Source organism: Bison bison, unplaced genomic scaffold, assembly GCF_000754665.1.
Source record: "Bison bison bison isolate TAMUID 2011002044 unplaced genomic scaffold, Bison_UMD1.0 scf7180017864376, whole genome shotgun sequence".
In the NCBI taxonomy this organism is placed as follows: Eukaryota; Metazoa; Chordata; class Mammalia; order Artiodactyla; family Bovidae; genus Bison; species Bison bison.
In genome coordinates, this window is record NW_011494948.1 from 730,992 (window position 1) to 754,129 (window position 23,138).

The 23,138-nt window shown below is 40.0% G+C and overlaps 1 protein-coding gene across 4 annotated transcripts in view; it reads left to right on the top strand.

Annotated features, from left to right (window-relative positions):
* KDM4C (lysine (K)-specific demethylase 4C) overlaps positions 1 to 23,138 on the top strand; it is a 411,252-nt gene that overhangs the window by 321,624 nt on the left and 66,490 nt on the right. The window lies entirely within an intron of this gene.

A 23,138-nucleotide genomic window follows, 5' to 3' on the forward strand; every position in this document is an offset into this window, starting at 1 on the left:
GTTCCCATCTGTGGGACCGGTGTGGTTCAGGCAGGGGTGCCCCTCAAGCCTGGGGCCCAGATGAAAGGCCTGCAGCAGAGTCACAGCCAGCATGCAGCACGCACAAGGAACAAACATTTCATGAAGCTTTGGAGATTGTTGCTGATGGAGCATGAAAGATGATTAATACAGAGTCTGTTACCATATGCTTTGGGAAAATGCTCACACAGTGTCCTTTATCAGGGCCCACTGTGCTCATAGCTTGTTCTTTAAAAGTTGTTCCAAATGTTAAGTTGTTATGCAGGTCTCTATGACCCTTTATAAAGCAACCACCGTAATCCCGAGGGCCACAACCCTTATGAACTGTATGATTTTGGTGAAGTTTCTGAACTGCCCTGTGCCTCAGTTTCTACATTTTTAAAATAGGAATATTACTATTGCCTATCTCATGGAGTTTAGAGGAATAAATTAAGTAAATAATGAATAGAATATTTATTACCCTCAGAGCAGTTTCTGATATGTAGTAAATACTTATTAAATTTATTTTCGAATATTTAATGAGTATTTACCATTTTCTAGGTCCTAAGCAGTTACTTATAAGGGCTTATACATAAGGATGTATAAAGATGAACCAGAACCTATTGGTTTCAATATTCTTGCAGCTCTTAGATCTAAGAAGAGAGATATGTTAAAAAATGACTACTTAGAAGAGGTGTAGTCCCTTGAGAATGTCCATATGGAGACTAACCTAACTTGGAGAATAAAAAATGGATGATCCCAAAGGGATGGCATTTAAGAACTGAAGGTGATTAGGTGTAGCTAAGAAGAAGCCAGGGATAGTGAGGGGGAGTTACACAGATTAAGGGAGTGGTATATTCAAGGTCCCTGAAGCCGGAAGGAAGAGGGTCAGAGAAGAGAGAGAAGCCAGTGGGGCAGGAGCTGTGGAGGGCAGAGCTCTGAGCGGTGTGGTGAAGAGAGCCCTGTCTTTGGGGACTTCTTGGCCCTGGGTGTGTGACTTTGGCCAGGCTCATCTGCTTTAGGCCTCAGTTTCTTCATTTCTAAGATAAAGGATCCTTTCGGTTCTAAAATTCCCGTTCCAGGATTTTTCTTACCTTTTCCTTTCCTGGTTCCAAAAGAGCCAATGAGGCTGTGTTGAAAGCTGTTTCGAATAAAGTCTAGTTGTTTAGAGAGAACTAAGGGGAACAACCAAAAAGGGAGGTGGGGGGTAGGCTCTTTCCGGTCCGATGCTTAACCTGACTTTTACACTGTAAAATGTGGACTCCTGGTGGCTGACCCTCCAGCAGCTCCAGGTCCTCGGATGACATTTAGTTTTGTCTGAAGATGGCATCATAGTGAAAGCTCCTGCTAGAGACAGACAGGCAGAACTTAGGGTTATGGTCCCACTTCCTCCTCTGCGCATAGGAGTGTGGGCTTAAACACTTTTTTTCTGTTGTATTTTTCCTCTCAGACTGCATGGTGAGATAATTTTAGCATTTATAGAAAATGTACTCCCCACCGGGCTTATACATTAACCCCTCCTGAAGTGAATAGAGCATGCAGTGGAGGAACTTGGTTGTTTTTTTCTCTTTTTCTTTCTTTTAATACTTTTCATTTAGAAACATTATTCACATTTAGTACATTTGAACCCAAGAACAAGCAGAAAAGTTTTAAAAACTTGTAGATATTTTTTCCTGTGTTTCAGAACTCCACTGGCCCTAATTGTGAATTTCTGAATTCGGTCGCACAGGATTTTTGGTTGTGTGTCCTCTTACATACATTGATTGCTGCAACCCTGGTGTCAGAGTAGTTATCACTCTGTTGAGTAAATATGCCTCTGTCACAGATGGGAACAATTTCATCCACAATCTGTGCTGTGTTTCTCAGTGGAAGTGAGGCTGGAGGAGACGGAGAAGTTGGTAGAATGTACTTTGGAATAGGCTGCTATGAGAGAGACACTCACCCTACTTCTTAGCTCTGGTCCCTTCCTGAGCCAGCCTCCATGTGGCCCTGGGGAAGTAAAAACTGCTCTGGGCCCTGCCCTCTCAGCCCTCGCTCCTAACCAAGCTGCTGCAGGGTGCTCTTCACCTTGGATAACTCTATCGCTGTACCAGAAGACTCCTGGGATCATGAACTGCAAGATCACCTGGCAGGTGCCCACATCCCCACGTATCCTTTTTAAGAACATGCACAGGGATAATTCACACTTTAATTTGAAGTTGATCTGCTCCAGAGCAGACCTGTAGACCCTGCCACCTACACATCTGCTGAGTCTCCTGTCCTTCTTACAGCCCATCTCTTCCTTGTCTCCCGTCTGTCTCTTATCTTAAACTATGGTACTTCGCTTGTGTTGAGCGTATTTAGCATGCTCTGGCATGCTAAACAGAGGAATGATGTAGAACACTGGTCTTAGTAAATTTGATAAAGGAAATGAATGTAATGACTGGGTAACAAGGACTTATTTGCAATTCAGGTAGCTAGCTCCCTTTCTCTGCTTTTGACAAAATTGAAGGACTCCCCAGAGGAAGTCAGCTGATAGTGATGAATGCTAGCTAAGAAAGAGCTCATAAGAACTGAGAAACACTGCTGCAACAAAACTCCTCCAGTCCTATCCACTTATTAAGGTGAAATTTTTTAAAGAAAAATATAATTAAAAAATGACACTGGCCATGTATCACTAGCAGTGTGTGATATTCTCTGTATTTATACAAGCTAACTTAAGAAGTCTTCATCTATAGACCTGGTTAGGAACTAAATATCCAATAAAATTTTACTTTTTTACTTTGGTAATTACCACATTGTAGTATATGTAGCTCTAATTAGCTATAAACTGAAAAAAAGTGTAATTATTCAATCAGATTTTTAAAATTTAAAGCCTATCATAGGAAATTTTTAAAAATTAAACTTCAATTAATATGCATTTTTTTCCTGCAGAATTATGGTGGAGTGGTCAATAAAAGGGTTTTGAACATAAATCTATCTTGTCTTCAGATAAAATTCTGTGGGGAAAGTGGAATAGAGGTAATATAAGTTTAAAGAAAATAAGTAATGCTATAAAATCTGTTCAGAAAGAGCCTGTTCTTTTATTTTTTAAAATGGTTGATGGAGGCATCAAATCACCATAGTATTTAGAGGTGTGCATTTTATTTCTAAATGTCAGTGTTTAATTCACAGATTTGTAACTTCCACAACTTAAAGTTACAATGAGAAATTTTTTGTATCTACTTAAAATTATGAAGGGGAGCACATAGATTTTCAAGAATTATTTGCTTCTAGTTCCAGAAGGATTTGGGAATATTACAGTGATTTCCTTCTCTGGCTTGGGAGTGTGTATGAAAAGTACAGGTTTCTGGGTTCTTTTTCAGACCTGTGAATTGGAAGATCCAGTTGTAGGGAGGATGGGCCCATATTTTTCACACAATCCCCTGATTCCCAGTGATGCTGGTGCAGCCAATCCCAGGACCAGTGTTTGGCGCCTGTGTCCACTTGCTTTTACTTCCATGCCCGAAGCCCCTGGCCTGTCCTTCTTGGAGGGACTCCTGAAGCTGTGGAAGCGGAGCAGTGGCAGAGACTCAGGTGGGAGGGAACCACGAAGCTAGAAGTTCCTGGGTGTCAGCCATGGAATGGGGACCTAGAACCAAGGCCGTTCTGTCTGTTCACTTTCAGGGATGGTTCACATTGTCTTCTTAAATCACCTTTGCCTAGCTCATCCTAAGGTGTGCCACTTTTGAGCCCTCTTTAAGAGTTTTCAGTGCTTTATTGCAATTTTCTAGATTCGTTAAGCAGAATTAATATTGGCCCCACATCTACCTGGTATCAGTGAAAATCTATTTGACTTAACAAAATTTGAGTCCATCAAAAAGTCAGAAGCAGTCAGTGATTTCTAGCCATTCTTCTGGATCTTTTGATTGTTAAAAAAAAAAAAGTCCCTCAGAATATGAGATGTGGCTATTAGGCAGTATGGACTATTTCAAAGGGTTTGACTTAATGCACTGAATTTGCTACACATTGCTAGGGTTGCATTGTCTTTCTCTAGCCTTTCTTCTATGTGAGAAATTTGTTGCCACTTCCTGTGTCTCAGCAAGATAAATGAACTAATTTAAAATATTTTCCACGCCTCATCTGTCCACTCCACAAGCTGTCAATGAGTTTGGATTGGGAGTTTGTGTGCCAGCAGTTCTCAGCTGGGAGGACTGTTATTGTGAAAAAAGAATGTCGTTTCCATAGCAGCTTGGAACGCCTTTGCAAGTGTGCTTTCATATTCTTGCAGGAAGGATAAGAAGATACATGTGAGCTTCCTAAAGCTCATCTGCTTGACTTAAATGAAGTCATTATTATTGTTATTATAATAGAAGAGGTGGCAGAAATTTTCCAAGAATTAATGAAGGGGAAACAATCTGACGTGAGTTAAAAACCAAAACAAAAAGGAAAAAGAAAAATATTGGAGTTGTTAAAATTTCAGATTATAAAAATTAAAGTGGGGAAAAATTACTATTTTTCTTCAAAATAATGTTTCTAATTTAACATACTTTATTCTGTGGGTTGAATAACTTAAAAAATATCATGGCCTCTTCACAAAGTTTATTATTTTTTATAGTCCCTGGAATTCATCATATATTCCTTTGTAACACATTTAAAGACAAAATCATATCAGAGCGTCATAGTTGCTCTTTAAGGCATTTTTCATCCTCTTTTGCATCAGGATGGAGTTCTTCACAGTATTTACAGAGTGGTATTTGTAGAGGAGGTAGAGTGAAAGAAGTGATAAGTTGGAAAGAATTTTTACAGTTTCTGAGATAGTACAGACAGGTTCCTTTTGGATTTTCTAAACTTTTTTCTTACTTAATAATACATTTTAATGAGTCTTTGGGGGAAGTCATAACTTTGCTACATTGCTTATCTCTGCCGTCCGCTCACATGACACAATACTCTTGTGAGGTATAATATTAAAATCTTCTCTGGCTAAAAGTGGATTTTGGCTTTTAGCCTAACACTGAGCAAATAACCTTTCCAGTCCAAGTTAAATGCTCCCATAAGCTCCTTAAAACCAAATTTTCCTTGTTGAAATAAAGTTAGCTAATATAATTCCCAAAGGGTAGGATATGGAAGCTATTTAAATGAGACTTTTAAAAAAAATGCTTCCCATGTTTTGCTGGCTTGGTCTTTCTTTTGCTAATATTTGATGGGTGCTTCTTTGCTAGGTTTGGAGTGAGAGGTCAGAATTCTCATAAGGGAGTTTGCTGGTCCATCACATGGGTTCATTTCCTTAGTTTGAACCGTGGCTTAAAGCAGAATGCAGCTGCCATCACCAGTATGCCTTCACTGGGTAATCACTGCAGAAACTCTGTCATGCCCCATCTTTGTACTTGATAGTGACCCCATTATTGACCAGAACTCTAAATCTCCAGCTCCCTTGTAGCACAAGGCCAGGCTTTCTATGGTTTCCCCAGTAGGTCAGCCCCAAGGTAGATGAAAATTTGATAGATGTACTTATAACCTCTGGAGTTTTCTGTAGGAACTTGACAAGTAGATTCTTTCTACTAAATATTTTAACACACAGCCTTTAAAATGACATTTACCTCTTCTTAGGACCATTTTTTGACAGTGGCATGTAGTATTTTTATTTTTATTTTATTTGAAAACATCATTTGGGGTTTTATAGAAAAAAAAATTTATCTCCACAGCGTGTTATCAGCAGAAAGGATAGTCATTCTTGGATGGATGGAAGGTTTATTGGTGGAAAGATTCAAGAAGCTATTTTGTGATAAAGGATTTCTTTGCATTTTTCCTCTAGTCAAGTAAATTGCTTGTGGGTTCTTGCTAGGAAAAAATAATCCCTCGGTGCTGCTTTTAATTTGATCAGGTTTAAAATGTTTTCAGAAGAGTTAAGCTTTCTTTGCATTAATGTCTGGTGAGGTCAAATGGAGAATGGCTTTGGAAAGGACTTTCTTATGGTGTTCTCTTCAACCGTACCACAGGAGGGTCAGTACAGTGGACCATTTTCATTTGACTTTGAGATGTGTGGTGTGTCCACTTTCCCCCGACAGATAATAAGTTCCTAAGTATATTTTTCTCTGACTTAGTGGTAAAGGGTTCATGTTTCCTATGATTCATATCCAGTGTGCCCTACTGTCACTTCCAAAAAAATAGGCACACACCATAATATTAACCCAGCATCATGATTTTATATGGCTGCTGATAACTACACTTGACCCGCAAGGGAAAGAATTAACAGTACCTCTTCTTCCTATTCATTAGGTAAAAGTTTGCAAGATAAGGTATAATTCTGGTAGGACATAGAAGCATTTTTATGAAGAGGTGGGCTGAGTTGTAAAAAGACTGTCATTGAGCTTGATAGCTCTCCTGCTTGGGGGCTCTGTTTTTAGTCTCATCCTCTGCTGAGTTCGTGAATATTTCAAGGGAACCTGAACAGGTGACTCTTCCCTGGGGGTCTTGGGTAGTTTTCAATGGAAACATGCAGTTTGTCACTTTCGTTGGGATGGTTTTAACCCAATGTAAGTCCAAAGTAGAGATCAGAATTCACTTAAGAGGAATAGGGAAGTCTAGCAATAGAATAGAATGAATTTCCTACCCCTCTGATGCAGATGTTGTTGAGTTCTGTTTGTTTTCCTAAAAAATGTAAGATCATTTAAAAAAAAGTTTTCCCTCAGGAAGAAATATATGCTCCCTGTATTTGAAGAAGGGTCTGTGAGTCTAGATGTCTAGTTTCTTATATTTTGATGACTGCTGAACAGATACATGATTTAAAAAACTGTTGACTAAACATGGCTGTTGCAGGAAAAAAAATGAAGAAAATACTTCAAGTCCTGGATGAAAACCCTCGATCTTGTAAGATGATTCTGTGCCCCCCACCCCATAAATCTGAAAAGCCCCTTCTGGTGGTAAAGAGTTAAGCTGTGGTCATCACACTTACCATTGAAATGGGAAGCCAGGATTGAAGAATCAACATGTTGTTTCACAACTGGGACGGCATTGGCAGCAGAATACAGTCGCGTGGTGCTGTGAGAGGCTGAGCAGGGAACTCGGTACAGACTGGCTTGAGAAGAGTTGTTGATGTTTGTCCTGACACAGGGCTGAGCCACAGGCTCAGCAAATGGTGCTACATCTTCTGTGGCGATTTGTTTAAAAATCACTCTTTTTGTTCCTCAGTGGTGTAATCCCCTGATCACTGGTGCGATCTGCTTTTCTGCCTATTTGCATCACACATTCACGCTTTTGTGCCTTTTGCTGTGGGAACCTGGAAAGGAACTGATACATTATCACATTCTACTATTTCCTTTTTCTTTCCCCTCCTCATCTTTTATTTATTTTTTTTAATATAAAAATGTATTTATAAATCAATAAGAAAGCTGTTAATTAAAAGAGGATGAACAACATTTACATTAATACAAAATGGAAGTGAAACTATGAAAGAATTGTTGAACTTCAACAATCTTTTTTTTTTTTTTTTTTTTTAATAGTGATTTATGGATGCCATCGCTCCAGACAGCATTTGCAATATTATAGGTTTTGCTTTTACTTCATTGGGCACTAGAAGAGCACGTAACAATGGCCATGTTACAAAGCCTTTTGTGTTCAGAGAGCACTTTTGTCCCCATTACCCCTTAAGTCCCACAATAATCCTGTGAAACACAGCTGTAGAAACAGGCTCAGAGACACGTGGGAACTCACCTAGGTATCCTGTCTCCTAGTGGGGGAACTGGAGCTCAAACTGCAGTCTCCCTTAGTGCCTCTCCTCTCACAGGGAGCAGGATGGGTGTGAGCCTGAAACGAGCCCCAAATCTTACCTGTAGTACAAGAAAACTAGAGGCCTTGAACTATTCTTTGTGCTTCCTCATTTTGCATTAATTTGACTAGAGTCATTTGAAGGGGGTTCCAAAGAATAAATTTTTTTTTTTTAATAATTTACCTTTGGAAAGCACCGCTTTGGTCTCAAAACTGTAGCACTGTAATTTATGTGTATATGAAGTGAAGTGAAGTGAAGTCGCTCAGTCGTGTCTGACTCTTTGCGACTCCATGGACTGTAGCCTACCAGGCTCCTCCCTCCATGGGATTCTCCAGGCAAGAGTACTGGAGTGGGTTGCCATTTCCTTCTCCAGGGGATCTTCCCGACACAGGGATTGAATCCAGGTCTCCTGAATTCCAGGCAGATCTTTAACCTCTGAGCTACCAGGGAAGCCCATTATGTGTATATACCATTAGACAAAAGTGGTTTATCTTTTACTCCCTGAAGCTCGATGGGATCTTGTTGCATGGAGCAGTGGAGGAGCTCTCTCTTCATACAAAGGAAGGAAATGGAGGTATGAATTTCAGGATGAACTGGATCATCCTCATCTTTTAAAAAAGTAACATGAGTGATAGAAGATGGACACACTTTGGTTTTACAATTGCCAGGGAGCCATAATAGAAGCAGTAAATGTCTCAGAGTTCTTTCACACATCTGCTTTGGTAATTCACTGTTCTGTTTGAAAGGATCTCACAGAAATGGAATTTTTTAAATATTGAGAAAATTCCATTAAGAAATGGAGAATGAAAAGCTTATTATAAAAGCCATGCCAAGAATAAGCAAGATGTGGCCCACATCTGAAAAATGTTTACTTTGAATTGCAATGTACTTTTCAGAGTACATTCAAGTTAACATTCAAGTTAATGTTCCCACACTCTGGTTGAAGAGTTAATTGCTGGGCCAGTCTAATACCTGTTTGAATTTGTTTGGCCAATTTTTCATGACAAAACCATTGTAGATAATGTAGATAAGGTATTGTTATTTTCATGAAGACAGTCTGCATGAGTAGAATTACTTTATTCCTCTTGCAGCTGTACACCTTTTGTGACCCATTCATGGTTAGTTGCAGAGACAGGGGAGCTGAAGGTCGTACACAGTGTCACAGTGTCTTTGGTTCACTGTGGGAGCAAATCTGCCAGTTCTGATTTTGAAATGTTAGCAGACAAAAAGTTGAACTCTTTTTCCTATTATTAATTTTTATTACTGTAAAAACAGTAAAACAACAACAACAACAAAAAGTTAGGATTCCAATAATTACGATGTTTCCCATTTTTGCTTATTCACTGAAATATGTGGTGATTATAATCACTGTGCTCATTCATGATGATTTGGGGTATTTTTAATTGTTCTGGGTCAAGGGTCCTTAACTCTTGTTTCTTGGGCTTTTTTGGCAGTTTTTGGTAAAGATTGTGGATATTTCTTCAGAAAAATGTTTTAAAATATTAAAAATACGTAGGATTTTAGAGTAAACAATAATATTGAAGTACACATTAAAATATTTCAAAGTTAGTTTGTAATATGATAATGTAATTTTTTTTAATCAGTGCAATAAATAATAAGATGTGGCAAATCTGTAGTTATATAGTGTCAAAATGACTGTGAGCATCAGTATTTTGATATTGAAGATGAAGGGGCAGACAGGGCAGTTGAGGAACTTTATGCCTTGTGGTCCCTGCTATCTGGGTGAAGGAGGAGGCTCAGTTGTCTTTAGACTGTGAAGCTTTGGGCTGGGGTTCAAGAGTAGTAAGGTTTGGGAACAGATGGAGTAGGCTTGCTTGGCTCTTACTGTGTCCTGGGGACTGAGAGATCTTTTGTATATGTTACTCCTTTGAACCCTGAGCATGGCTTCATGAGGAGTGGTGGTTGTCCCTTTTACTCAAGCAGTAAAACAGCTAAGCTTGAAGAGATTACTCACAAATAGGTCACTGGAAAAGATATTGACCATTTACTAGTCCTCAGAGGAAGTCTGGGCTTCCCTGGTGCCTCAGACGGTAAAGAACCCGCTTATAATGCAGGAGACCCGGGTTTGATCCCTGAGTCAGGAGCATCTCCTGGAGAAAGGAATGGCATCCACTCTAATATTCTTTCCTAGAGAATTTCATAGGTAGAGGAGCCTGGTGGGCTACAGACCATGGGATCTCAAAGGTCAGACATGACTGTGCGACTGACACTTTAGAGGAAGTCTATCTAAATAATCCAGAAGCAATATCCTGGTTAGTAAATCAGTACGAGGCCACAGTGGGTGCAAGGTTAGGATTCAGTCCTAAACCTTTGACCAGACTGCCTTTTGTCAATTATTCCTTCAACTGACCACTTGAGATTGAAACCCCACATTTGTCTCACCACTGCGAGGCAATTTCTCATCCAGAAGCAGAAGAGATGGGCGCTGGAGGGACAGTGTTTACACAGAGGTCTGTACCCTGACCCAGCTCTTTTCAGAGCTGCAGTTTTCCACACCAGAGAGGGAGAGGGTCTTTCTCAGAAAGACCACCTGTGACACGTCTACTCCACGTTGACCTAATAGCTTTTCATCACTTCCCTCCTCAGTTTTATTTGGACACATGGTTCCAGGGTATTTTAACTTAAGCGTAAATTTTCTCACTGTCGTCTGCTGCTGCTATAATTGAAAGACTAGAGGCAAAGAGGTTGGGGCAGGCCACAGACAGAACAGTTCTTGGGTGACAGTTCCTAACAAGGGTCAGATGTGTTCAGGGGTGTTGGGGCAGCTTCTGGTGTTCAGGGCAGAAAGCATACCCCAGCGTCTTGCCTTGTGTAATGATCAAAGAAAAATCATGAGATCTCTTTATTTTTCCTTTTCCCAACCATTGAAATAAGTACCATTCACCAAGATAAGTATATTCAGCAGGAGTATAGATAAATGTTCATTTAAACTGTTAAAAAAGTGCCTGTGGGAAGTCAGATGAGAGAGGCAATTGAAACATGGCTTGTGGGACCCAATTCCTTCATTGCAGATTAGTGAATGGAAGATGACTTTACTGGTTCCTCTCAGACCTCACCAGTGAACACAATTTCAGTAAATATACAGAGAAACAGGCATTTCAGAAACATACACACACCTCTCTCACAAAAACCTTGAACAAAACAACCCTGCAACCTTTCATAGTGTTGAATGTTTACACTGTCTCAAAACAAATATTGCTAAGGATAATTAGTCTTTATCTTTGATTTAGGGTTTTTTTTTTTTTTTTTTCCTGTCAGATATCTTTAGGCCTTCAGGCTCAGGGCCAGAAATAAATAGAAAATACGTCCTAGTCCTTGATTTGATAATGCCAATAGCAAGTCATATCTGATATTCATAATAAATAAAGTTTTTTTTTTTGTCTGTCCTTGAAACAGCAGGAAGCTTGTAAAAACCAGCCTTCCTAAATTATATCAAACAGGAAATTTGTGTTTTCTTTTTAGATTTAACATGGAGAAATAAATGATTAATTTATTACCATTTCCAACATTAATTCAGGGTGAAGATTCTCCTAAGTCACAGGCAACCTCACAAATTTGTGTAGATTTATAGGGTGGGGAGGACACATTAGTGACTAAGCAGGACCCCGTTGTACCAGAAAGAGCAGTGCTTTTTTTTTTAAAGGATATAATTCAGTAATTTTGAGTTCAATTAAATGCTTTATTCGAGGAGAGTAAGAATTCCTGTCTGATCTCTTGTAAACAATAATTTCAAATAATGAAATTTCCTCTAGGAAACAGGTGCTCTTTCATATTAACATGAAAATAAATAGAAATGCAAATACGGAAGTACTTACACAATGTTGATTTTGTGGTTTAGGAGGCTTGCTTTCCCCTCCCGTCGGCTGAAAGATGTTTAGTGACAATAAGTACTCAGAATAAGATTTGTTCTAAAGCTCTTTATATGCTATAATTGTATGCCCTCTTTGCCCTTTAAATCTGAAATAAACTTGAAGTATGAGCTCAAACAGACTGTTAGAGAAGTAGAAATGATAAGTGATTGATTTTTCTCAGCATAAATAACATTGCCTATTCTGTGATTCAGCAAATGCTGCTTTATACTATCAGTGAAGTGCCTCTTTCAACATGAGATTGTGATGTTACCTTTAATATTTAATTTACTTGCAATGCTGCTTATAGGTCTGGCTTTTCTGCACCGCCCAGGTAGTAAGTGCAGAGGGGAAGCTCTGTTTTCTGCTGCAGGGGTGGTGGGAAAAGGGCAGGAGACCTTCAGGGACATGACTTCTCATCCCTCCACCTCAGTTTGTTCGGGCCATGTTATTTTGTCATTCTTGTGACTAGCCCTTGTGCCTATGCTGAGCTAGATTCAAAACCAGGTCTGTCTGACTTGCTGGTGTGTGCTTCTAATTACTGTGAAATACTGTCCACATAGGGAAGACAGGAGAGTGTGGTGTCTGGTCAAGGCACTTCCCAGATTTAGTCTGTGTGCATGCCAGGGGCCCTTGATAACAAGACGAGTAGGATTTGTCCAATCCCCAATGAGCGAAAGATGGATGAATAGTCATGCCTGGGCAACAGGCATTCTTAACGCCCAGGGTTGTTCAGACTTCCTGGGTGGGCTCGTCTGGAGACTTGCTTGGTTGCTAAAGCCACACAGAGAACTGTAAAAAATAGTAGTAGACCTATTTTCCATCTAAAAAGTAGCTTCCACTACTAAGCCACAATCATTCTCTCACCTTGGCAAGTAACAGTGCAGTTTATATCAGGGTACCGTCCAAGACCCTCCAAGATTGTGCCTTTCCAGCCTGTCATCCTTTAGCTGTGCTCACACTTCTCAACTCAGTTTTGCTTCATAGTCTCCCCGCCTCTTAGCTTTGTGACATTTGTCTAGAACATCCTCCCCTCTTCTCCATCCCACCGCATGTGGACTGGCTGAAACCTGCTGGTCTTTCAAGGCGAGCTCAAAGTCCACCCGCTCTTGCTGACTCCTCCAGTTCTCTGAAACCCACTGGACAGTTTCTCAGAGCCATGTGGGGGACACCATGTCTCCACTGCCACTGCAGGCTCAGCCAGCATGCAGCACGTCCTCCACACCTCCAAGACAGCATCTGACCTACTGCAGGAGCATTGCACTGAGCCTCTGAAATTAATTACAGGGAACTTCTCACTTGGGAGAAACCCACTTTGTACTTTGTTACAAGTTTCCAGGAGTCAACTTGAGGAACTGATCCAGTGGTGCCTGGACTTTGTGACTTGTGGCCATCAGTTGAGAGTGGTGCACACAGCTGTCTGAGCATCCTGCCACCTGGCCTGAGCCATCCAAGTGGAATCGTACCTCCTCCCTTGTCCTGTGTTTGTATACCTCTGTGGCTGTGAACTTCCTCCTCCATGACACCTTTTTCTTAGTAGGAGTGTTGTGAAGGGCAGGGGTGCAGGTAGCTAACTGCTCAGGTGCACATGCTGGTCTCTCCTTTGTTCTGCTAGTCCAGCCATGTCTCCTTCCATGTCTCCTTCCATGTCTCCTTCATCTTGCTTATTTTGATGACCATGGCAATACTTTTGCCCAGTTCTTTTTAAAAAACTTTTAATTTTGTATTAGGATATAGCCAATTAACAATGCTGTAATAGTTTCAGGTGAACAGTGAAGGGACTCAGCCATACATACACATGTATCCATTCTCCCCCCAGACTCCCCTTCCATACAAGATGTCACTTAACATTGAATAGAGCTCCCTATGCTGTACAGTAGGTCCTTGTTAGTTATCCATTTTAAATGTAGCAGTATGTACATGTCCATCCCAAACTCACTCACTATCCCTTCTCCCATCCTTCCCTTTGGCAACCATAAATTTGTTCTATAACTCTGTCACTAAAGAGAGAAAAACTAAAGAGCCTCTTGATAAGAGTGAAAGAGGAGAGTGAAAAAGTTGGCTTAAAGCTCAGCATTCAGAAAACAAAGATCATGGCATCCAGCCCCTTCACTTCGTGGTAAATAGATGGGGAAACAGTGGAAACGGTGGCTGACTGTATTTTTGGGGGCTCCAAAATCACTGCAGATGGTAATTGCAGCCATGAAATTAAAAGACGCTTACTCCTTGGAAGAAACGTTATGACCAACCTAGAAAAACAGCATATTAAAAAGCAGAGACATTACTTTGCCAACAAAAGTCCGTCTAGTCAAGGCTATGGTTTTTCCAGTAGTCATGTATGGATGTGAGAGTTGGACTGTAAAGAAAGCTGAGCACCAAAGAATTGATGCTTTTGAACTGTGGTGTTGGAGAAGACTCTTGAGAATCCCTTGGATGGCAGGGAGAGCCAACCAGTCCATCCTAAAGATCAATCCTGAGTGTTCATTGGAAGGACTGATGTTGAAGCCGAAACTCCAATACTTTGGCCACCTGATGTGAAGAGCTGACTCATTTGAAAAGACCCTGATGCTGGGAAAAATTGACGGTGGGAGGAGAAGGGGATGACAGAGGATGAGATAGTTGGATGGCATCACCGACTCAATGGACATGAGTTTGAGTAAACTCCAGGAGTTGGTGATGGACAGGGAGGCCTGGCTTGCTGTGGTCCATGGGGTCGCAAAGAGTTGGACATGACTGAGCGACTGAACTGAACTGAACTCTATCACAGCTCTTTTTGTATGCCAAATTAAGCTTCTTGAATACTCAGAGCACATTTTTTTCATTTATGTACCTCCTTTTGCATTTTTCAAAATGCTTTTTATATGGAAGATATTTAATAGATACTGAGATAGCTAAAAGAATGAACTGGCATGTTATATATAATGAGAAAGTATGACAAGGCTGTCTGTTTAACCTATACACTGAGCACATCATGAGAAATGCCGAGCTAGATGAGTTACAAGCTGAAATCAAGATAGGCGGGAGAAACATCAACATCCTCAGATATGTGGGTGATACCACTCTAATGGCAGAAAGCAAAGATCAGCTAAAGAACCTATTGATGAAGGTGAGGGAGGAGAGCTTAAGGCCAAATAGTAAAAAAAAAACTAAGATCATGGCACCTGGCCCCATTACTGCATGACAAATAGAAGGGGAAAAATGACAGAAGTAGTGACAGATTTCTTTCACTTGGGCTCTAAAATCACTGCGGATGGTGACTGCAGACATGAAATTAGAAGACGAATCCTTCTTGGCAAGAAAGTAATGACAAACAGTGTGTTGAAAAGGTCCATATAGTCAAGGCTATGATCTTCTCACTGGTCACGTATGTTTGTGAGAACTGGAGAGAACTGGACCATAAAGAAGGCGGAACGCAAAGAATTGATGCCTTCAAACTGTGGTGCTGCAGAAGACTCCTGAGAGTCCCTTGGACAGCAAGGAGATCAAACCAGTCAATCTTAAGGGAGTTGAGCCCTGAATATTCACTGGAAGGACTGATGCTAAAGCTGAAGCTCCAATATTTTGGTCATCTGATACGAACAGACAGCTCATTGGAAAAGTCCGTGATGCTGGGAAAGATTGGGAGCAGAAAGAGAAGAGGATGTCAGAGGATGAGATGGCTGGATGGCATCACCAATGCAGTGAATGTGAACTTGGGCAAACTCTGGGAGATGGTGAGGGACAAGGAGGCCTGGTATGCTGCAGTCCATGGGGTCGCAAAGAGTTGGACATGACTGGGTGACTGGACAACAGCACCTACAGTATAATAAGGAAACAATCCTTCATTTAATCAGTGGATCTTTATTGAGCACTTACTATGTGCAGCGTTCTAGGACTGGGATTAAAAGATGCTTCCGAAAGATTCCTGTTTAGTGATCTTTGGTGTTTCTGCTGATCCAAAATTAAAAAAAAAAAAAAAAAAAATGTGTGACTGGGCTGTTGACATAATACTTTTCAAGAGTCATCTGTTAGTTTGTCAGTTTGTATCTGAACTGCTGTGGCCTTTCCAGTTGTAGAATCCTTTTGTGATTCTTATTTAATGTTTCCTGGGGCCAACAATGCCTCCCTTGCTTATTTTCAGTGAGTGTAGCCTCTGTCTGATCCCTGCCACCTCTGCCTGCTTTTCTTAGCTCCATCTCTTGGCCTGGCGAACTCACCCTCTGTCCTTGCCCCTCTTGCCTGCTCTTGCCTTTTTCTTAGCATCTCACTTTTTGTGGGGTGAATCTCAACAAACTAAAAGCAGTGAGATAAATGGCTTCTGATACATATCATAAATAAGGATTTAATTCAACACACTTGACAAATTGTGAGCCGTTTATTTTAATGTTCCAAACTTGAAGAGTAGAAATAACTTTTCTTGATTGGGTTGTGGAGAGGCAGAGTAGTCGCCATGTTATGAGCTGATGCACAAGTATTCAGAATTGAGTTTTACTGTATCATTTCATGATGTCTGCCGGTTGTATTAATAACATCCTTAGACTGCTGAAAGCAGAACAATTCTGTCTGGCCCGAGTGGCATGAGACTGCATATGAATTGCTGCCCCTCACTATAGCAGCCCACACCTGCAGTGTGAGTTCACTGTGGAGACCTCGGTTTTCAACCTTCCCCACTCCTTCCTTCCCCAACCACTCTTTAGTTCTCTGGGTAAACTGATTTCTCTCAGTAACAATCTACTCCTCTCTCTGCCCCTTCTGAATCTTGCTTTCATATGACAGTTCTTACATTCTGCTTTTCCTTCTGCTTGAGTTGTTTACTTGTCTGTATCCTTCCCTGGGTTGCAAGCTCCTTGCTGTAGATCTTAGGCTTCATTATACAGTGTTCCCCCAGTGCTGGCCATTATTGGCACATGAGTGATTGACTTAATGAGTACTAATGAGCAGACCATACATTTTACAGGTAGAATAAAAAGAAAAGAAAGTTTCTGTTTTAAAATATATATGTAAGGATGTGGAGTACAATCAAAGTTTCAACCTCAGTCCTCTGACTTGCCTGCAGCAATAGTGATATCCATTGAGTCCAACTTGATTCCCTGTTGGGACTGGAAATGTTAGCTTGCCGTGGAGTTACCTGGCAAAAGTATCTTTGGAAAGGAAAAGAAAAAAGAAATTAGGTAATATCAGCTTGTTACTTGCCTGATTAGGAAATACTAATTAAAAGTACTTGTGCCTCTTTTGGAGGCTTATTTATGGAAGCAAAAGGATCACAAAGTTGACAAAACAACAATGAAATCATATTACAAATCAGATTAAAAAAGAAAAGGGAAGAGGATGTGCTTTGAACCTCTAACTCCTTCACAGCTCATCATTTTTTGATGCCCTTTGCCAGGATGTGTGCACTAAGAATCTAATGATACACAAAGCCTCATTGCCAGATACTTCATTAATTCCTCAACCCATTAGGAGCCTTAATAGCCTACGCCATTGGAATAAGTATGGAAATCCTGTCCCCCAAGAAAGTACAGTCCTCTATAAATCATACTCGCCTGAGGATTCTCTCAGCCCTTGACACAGCAGAATAGATGAAAAAATATTGTACCTCCTAAATTTCCTTATACTAGAGGCTCTCGGAATAATCGGCACCCCTTAACCCTTTAACCCTCCAACCCAGTGTATGATCCCTGGGTCAGCAGCATCAGTATCAGTGGCAACTTGTCAGAAATGCAAATTCAGTACCCCCAGCCCAGACACACTGAAACTCTGAGGGTAGGGCCCATGATCTGTGTTTTAGGCAGGCCTCTCAGTGATTCTGAAGTCCTCTGACATTTCTGGTGGCATAGTTATATGTAGAATCTTTTTTCGCTGATGAAGAAACAGATGAGCAAGTTTATAACTTGATCAAAATGTACTTGCTTAGATTTAGTTGAATTCAACAAACACTGAGCAGCTCTTATGCCCCAGACATCCCTTCTAGAAAACCGTAAAGGCGGATGACACCTTATCATTGTCACTCTGTAGGGTCCTCTGTGTCAGCACTTTCCTGCTATGCTGTGTTGGTCTCCCTTGGACATTAGCACCTCCTCCGCTTGTTCAGGAGCTCCCCAAGCGATGGCCTTCTAGGCTGCATCATTGAATTTCTCAAACCTCTTATTAATTGTTTTCCAGAAATTGGCTCCTCATTCCTTTCCCAGTGGGTCACTGCCACCTCAAAGAGGAACTGCAGGAAGAATGGCCCTGTCTTTCCAAACCTTCTGTGCTTTTAAGTGCCCAGCAATCTTACTGTTCACAAGTTCTTTTCAGTCCCCATCCCTCTAGAGATTGGTGTCACCTCGTCCTTCTTCTATTTTAAGACTTAAGCAGATGATAGAGAAGTTCTTTCCCACAGCAGACAGTGTCCAGCCCTGGCCTTGTGTGAGTAGCTCTGTTTAAAGGAGGATATAGAATCTCTGTCAACAAAGGATAAGAGTAAAAACACTTAACATTTAGCTTCCTCTTAATAGCCACTTGCCTATAGTCCAAGTCCTTATCATCCTGTGGTTTCATAACAGTATCTTTCTCCACCAGTCTGTTCTTTATCCACCTTGCTGTTAGATCCATGAAGTTGCTCAGTCGTGTCCAGCTCTTTGTGACCCCATGGACTGTAGCCCACCAGGCTCCTCCATCCATGGGATTTTCTAGGCAAGAATACTGGAGTGGGTTGCCATTTCCTTCTCCAGGGGATCTTCCCGACCTGGGGATCGAACCCAGGTCTCCCGCATTGCGGGAAGACGCTTTACCATCTGAGCCACCAGGGAATCAAATAATAATTCTGTCATTTCACAGCTCACTTCAAATATGTGCCTGTGGCTTATTGCAGGGGTCAGATACTAGGGCCTGTGCTTGTTGTAAATAAAATTTTATTGGAACACGACCATGCCCATCAGTTCAGTTCAGTTGCTCAGTCTTGTCCTATTCTTTGTGACCCCATGAACCGCAGCACGACCATGCCCATCATTTGTGGATTATCTGTGTCTGCTTTTACACTGCAGCTGACCCTTGAACAACATGGGTTTAAACTGCGTAGTCCATGTATCTGTGGATTTTTTTTCAGTACATGTATTGTAAAAGTTTTTGGAGATTTGCATCAATTTGAAAAAACTTGCAGATGAACCACGTAGTTTAAAAATATGGGAAAAAATTAAGGAAATGTTAGGTATGTCGTGAATGCATAAACTATCACAGATACTAGTAGATACTAGTTGATTTTATCATTTATTACCATTAAATATACAGAAATCTATTATAAAAAGTTAAAATTTTTCATGTGTTACACAAACACAGACCAAACACAAACCCCACCCATTACACTAGGGTGTCATAAAGCAATCATATTACTGCTTCTTCATTATTAATGCATGAATTATTATACTTGTAAATAAATATGAATTTTTTAAACATTGTGTTTTAATTTTTGATGCCTAGTGTTAGTGATACGATTAACATCTACAGTGTTTCATATCATAAGAGACAATTTGGTGTAGATATTAACAAACAATTCCTCTTATTAATAGATGAGATAATCTTAAGTATGGATAGAGTACAGTACTGTAAACGTATTTTGTCTTCTTTATGAGTATTTTAATAATGTTTTCTCTAGTTTATTTTAAGAATATATAAACTTATAACGGAGAAGGCAATGGCACCTCACTCCAGTACTCTTGCCTGGAAAATCCCATGGACAGAGGAGCCTGGTAGGCTGTAGTCCATGGGGTCGCTAGAGTCGGACACGACTGAGCGACTTTGCTTTCACTTTCACTTTTCACTTTCATGCATTGGAGAAGGAAATGGCAACCCACTCCAGTGTTCTTGCCTGGAGAATCCCCGGGATGGAGAAGCCTGGTGGGCTGCCATCTATGGGGTCGCACAGAGTCGGACACGGCTGAAGGGACTCAGCAGCAGAAACCTATAACATACCAGATAGGTGTTAATCAATTATTTACGTTATCATTAAGGCTTCGGTAAGTTATTATTAGTTCAGTTTTGGGTGAGTCAAAAGTTACTTGATTTTTGACTGTGCAGAGGTTGGGTTGGTGTCCCTAATCCCCATATCGTTCAGTTCAAGTACCCAGTGCAGAGTTGAGTAGTTGCAGCTGACACTGGCACACAAGCCTAAAATATTTATCTGGCACTTTAAGAAAAAGTTCACCCTAGTCTATAAAATAAAATTTAGTCTGTTTACACTTAACATACTGAATGATTGGGTTTAGTTCTGCGAATTTCCAGTGTGTTTTTTTCCTTTGCTTCCACCTGTTCTGTGTTTCTGTTTCTTTCTTTTTCATGTCTTTGTTTGAATTTATTATTTTTCCTTATTCTGGTTTTTTTTTCCCCCCACTTTTGGCTCTTTTAACCTTTTTCCAGTCAATTCAAGAACATTAGAACATTAAATGTTTATTTAACTTCATTTTTACCACTTCTGCCATACATGCTACAATTGTCATCTATTCAAATTCTCTTTGTATTTCAAACCCAGAGGACATTACTATTATTGTTTATAAAGTCCATATTCATTTAGATTTATCCACATATTTAGCTTCTTGGTTAATCTTTAGTTCTTCTTGCATACTTCTGATCCTTGACTGTGGGGGAAAAAATCTGTTTGCCCTAATGTTTGAAAGAAAATTAGGCTGGATGTAGACCTAATTTAATTTTCCTCTATAAATTGGAAAACATTGTTTCATTGTCTTTTAGCACTCACTGTTGCAGACTAGAGATCTGATGGTAATCTGATTTTTCTCTTTTATTCTTTGGAAGATTTGGGAATTTTCTCTCTTTATTTGGAAATCTAAGATGTGTTTAGGTTATTTAAAAAAACCAATCCTATTTGTTGGGTCTTTTTTCAGGTCACGATTTTTTCTGTTATTTTCTCTTTTTCTTTTCATCTAGAATGCCTCTTAGAGAGACAATAGAACATCTGGATCTCTTTTCCATACTCCTTAGCCTTTGTGTTTCATTTTCCTTCTTTTTGATCTTTTCTTCTGTGTTCTGTACAATCTCTGGGCTCCATCTTTCAGTTGCTAATTTGATCTTCATTGGAATCCATTCCAGAATTCGACACATCTTGTTTTTTTTAATATTTTTAATTTTAGAACTGTAACTTGTTACTGTTTTTGTTTAGTTGATGCAATATAGTTTGGAATCTCTATCATAGTATGTCTATATCTCTCTTAACTAATCTTCTGTTTCCCATTACCTGATTCCTTAGGCCAACTTTTCTGTAAGTATAGCACTTCTTGTTCATGGCATTGTTTTCCTTCAAGTGTTTGTGATTTTTAAAGTATATGATTGTATTCTGGTTGCGTACTTTTTTTTCTATTAGCCCAAATGAGAATCCACTTGTCCTACTGGTGAATGATAGCTCAGCTCACAGTACTCGGGTTCAGATCAGATTGGTTTACTTCACCTACTGGTGATAAGTGGGGGCAGGGTGGACCATGGAGCTGGCTTGGCAGTGGGTCACTTGTCTTTTTTTTTTTTTAACCCATTGGGAAAGATTTTAATTATTTATTTATTATTTTTTTAATTTTATTTTATTTTTAAACTTTACATAATTGTATTAGTTTTGCCAAATATCAAAATGAATCCACCACAGGTTATTTTTAATAAATTTTAATTATTTGCTTTTACTCTTGGTATTGGCCTTGCCAGAACTGCCTCCACAGAGATACCTAGGAATAGTTTTTACTGAGGCTCTCGTTCCTGGAATTAAGTGCTCCATTTTTTGTTAGTTAGTGCTGTTGTGGTTTCATTCTTTTTCATATCTCTTTATTTATTTAGGGTTTGGGACTGGAGAGTTTATAGCAGGGGCTAAGTCCGCTATCTTGATCTAGTCAGCGTTGCATTTCTTTAAAGCCTTCTTCCTTCTGTTGCCCCCAAGCATACCCTCGTTGCACTGGTCATTCTAATTCCATATAGCATTTTATTTCTACTTCTTTCATAGTACTTAATTTTATTCTAATTTGCAACATTCTAGAAAGTGTCTTATGTGTCCTTTACCCTATTGAGTTAAATTCCATAGCCCAGCAGTGTAGGTGTCAAATTGCCACAGATGCTTCAGCCACGGTGAAGCACAGTTGGTTTAGTAGCAAGCAATGAAACTGTGGTGTTGGAGAGGACTCCTTGGACTGCAAGGAGATCAAACCAGTCAATCCTAAAAGAAATCAATCCTGAATATTCATTGGAAGGACTGATGCTGAAGCTGAAGTTCCAATACTTTGGCCACCTAATGCAAAGAACTGACTCATTAGAAAAGACCCTGATGCTGGGAAAGATTGAAGACAGGAGGCGAAGGGGACAACAGAGGCCAAGATGGTTGGATGGCATGGCCAACTCAATGGGCATGAATTTGAGCAAGCTCCAGGAGATGGTGATAGACAGGGAAGCCTGGAGTGCTGCAGTCCATGGGGTCACAAACAGTCGGACACCACCGAGTGACTGAACAACAACAAAAGTGAAACTGGGGTTCGGAAGTACTATATAGCTGTTCTGCAACATACAAAATGGCTCCTCTACCAAGTTTTCCAGAATCCTCTGTCTCTGCAAGAAGTTCGTTAATGTTTAGGTCAAACTTCCCAACTCCATGAAATAAACATCCTCTAAAGCATGGTATTACAATAGTTTGCAGTTGGGGTGACTTTCTAAGGATCATGGATCTATCCTTAGAAATCGCCCCATGCGGTCTTCCTGGAAAAGGAGGCATTTCCCTTACAAAATTCCAAGGATTGAGTTATTACTGAGCTTAAATGTATACTGTCTGTCTCCTTCCTTCTTTCTGGAGTTGCTGTTTATTCAGGAAGTTAACTGTAAAAGAGGCTGAGAAGCTTGGAGTTATCAATTCATTAATTAGCTAAGTCATAATACTCTTCCTTATTCTTGATTCTATCTAATTAGTAAAATAGGAAATAATTTCTCCTTTCATACATCTGTCAGTATCTGAGTTTATTCAAACACTGACCTCACTGTGGTATGATTAGGCTCTTAAAAGATTATCTGATTATGCCTGGGGTTTCTGATATGAGGTCTTGCTGCTTTACCTGTCATCATATTTTGAATGGTTGGAGTTGAGAAAAAGATACCAGAATACTAAGAATTACCAGGAATATACTGAACCTAATACCAAGAATTTGCCAAAGAGATATCAAGATGTTAAATAATGCTTTTATTCACATTATAATGGGTCTTATTTTAGTTCTTTGGGAAGATGAATCAAAATGACATGAAATAAGAGATCCAGTTGGAGGCCATTATTACACTGGGCAAGACACCATGGACCAAGATCGTGGCAGTTGGTGTAGATGAGTAGAGTGAAATCAGAATAAGATTAAGGTGCAGAATCTATAAGACTGAAGGTGCTGATCAGACGTGAGGGCGAAGAAGAGTTAGAAGTTTACCGCACACGGTTTGGTGCAAGTCTGTGATAAAATGTTACGGTCCTCTAAGGGCATTGAGCGCAAGTATCTTTTTTTGTCTCAGGAAGGAAAATGTACCTATAAAAGAAAAGTTGAGCTTTTTGATCATTCTGTTTCTTTTGGTTT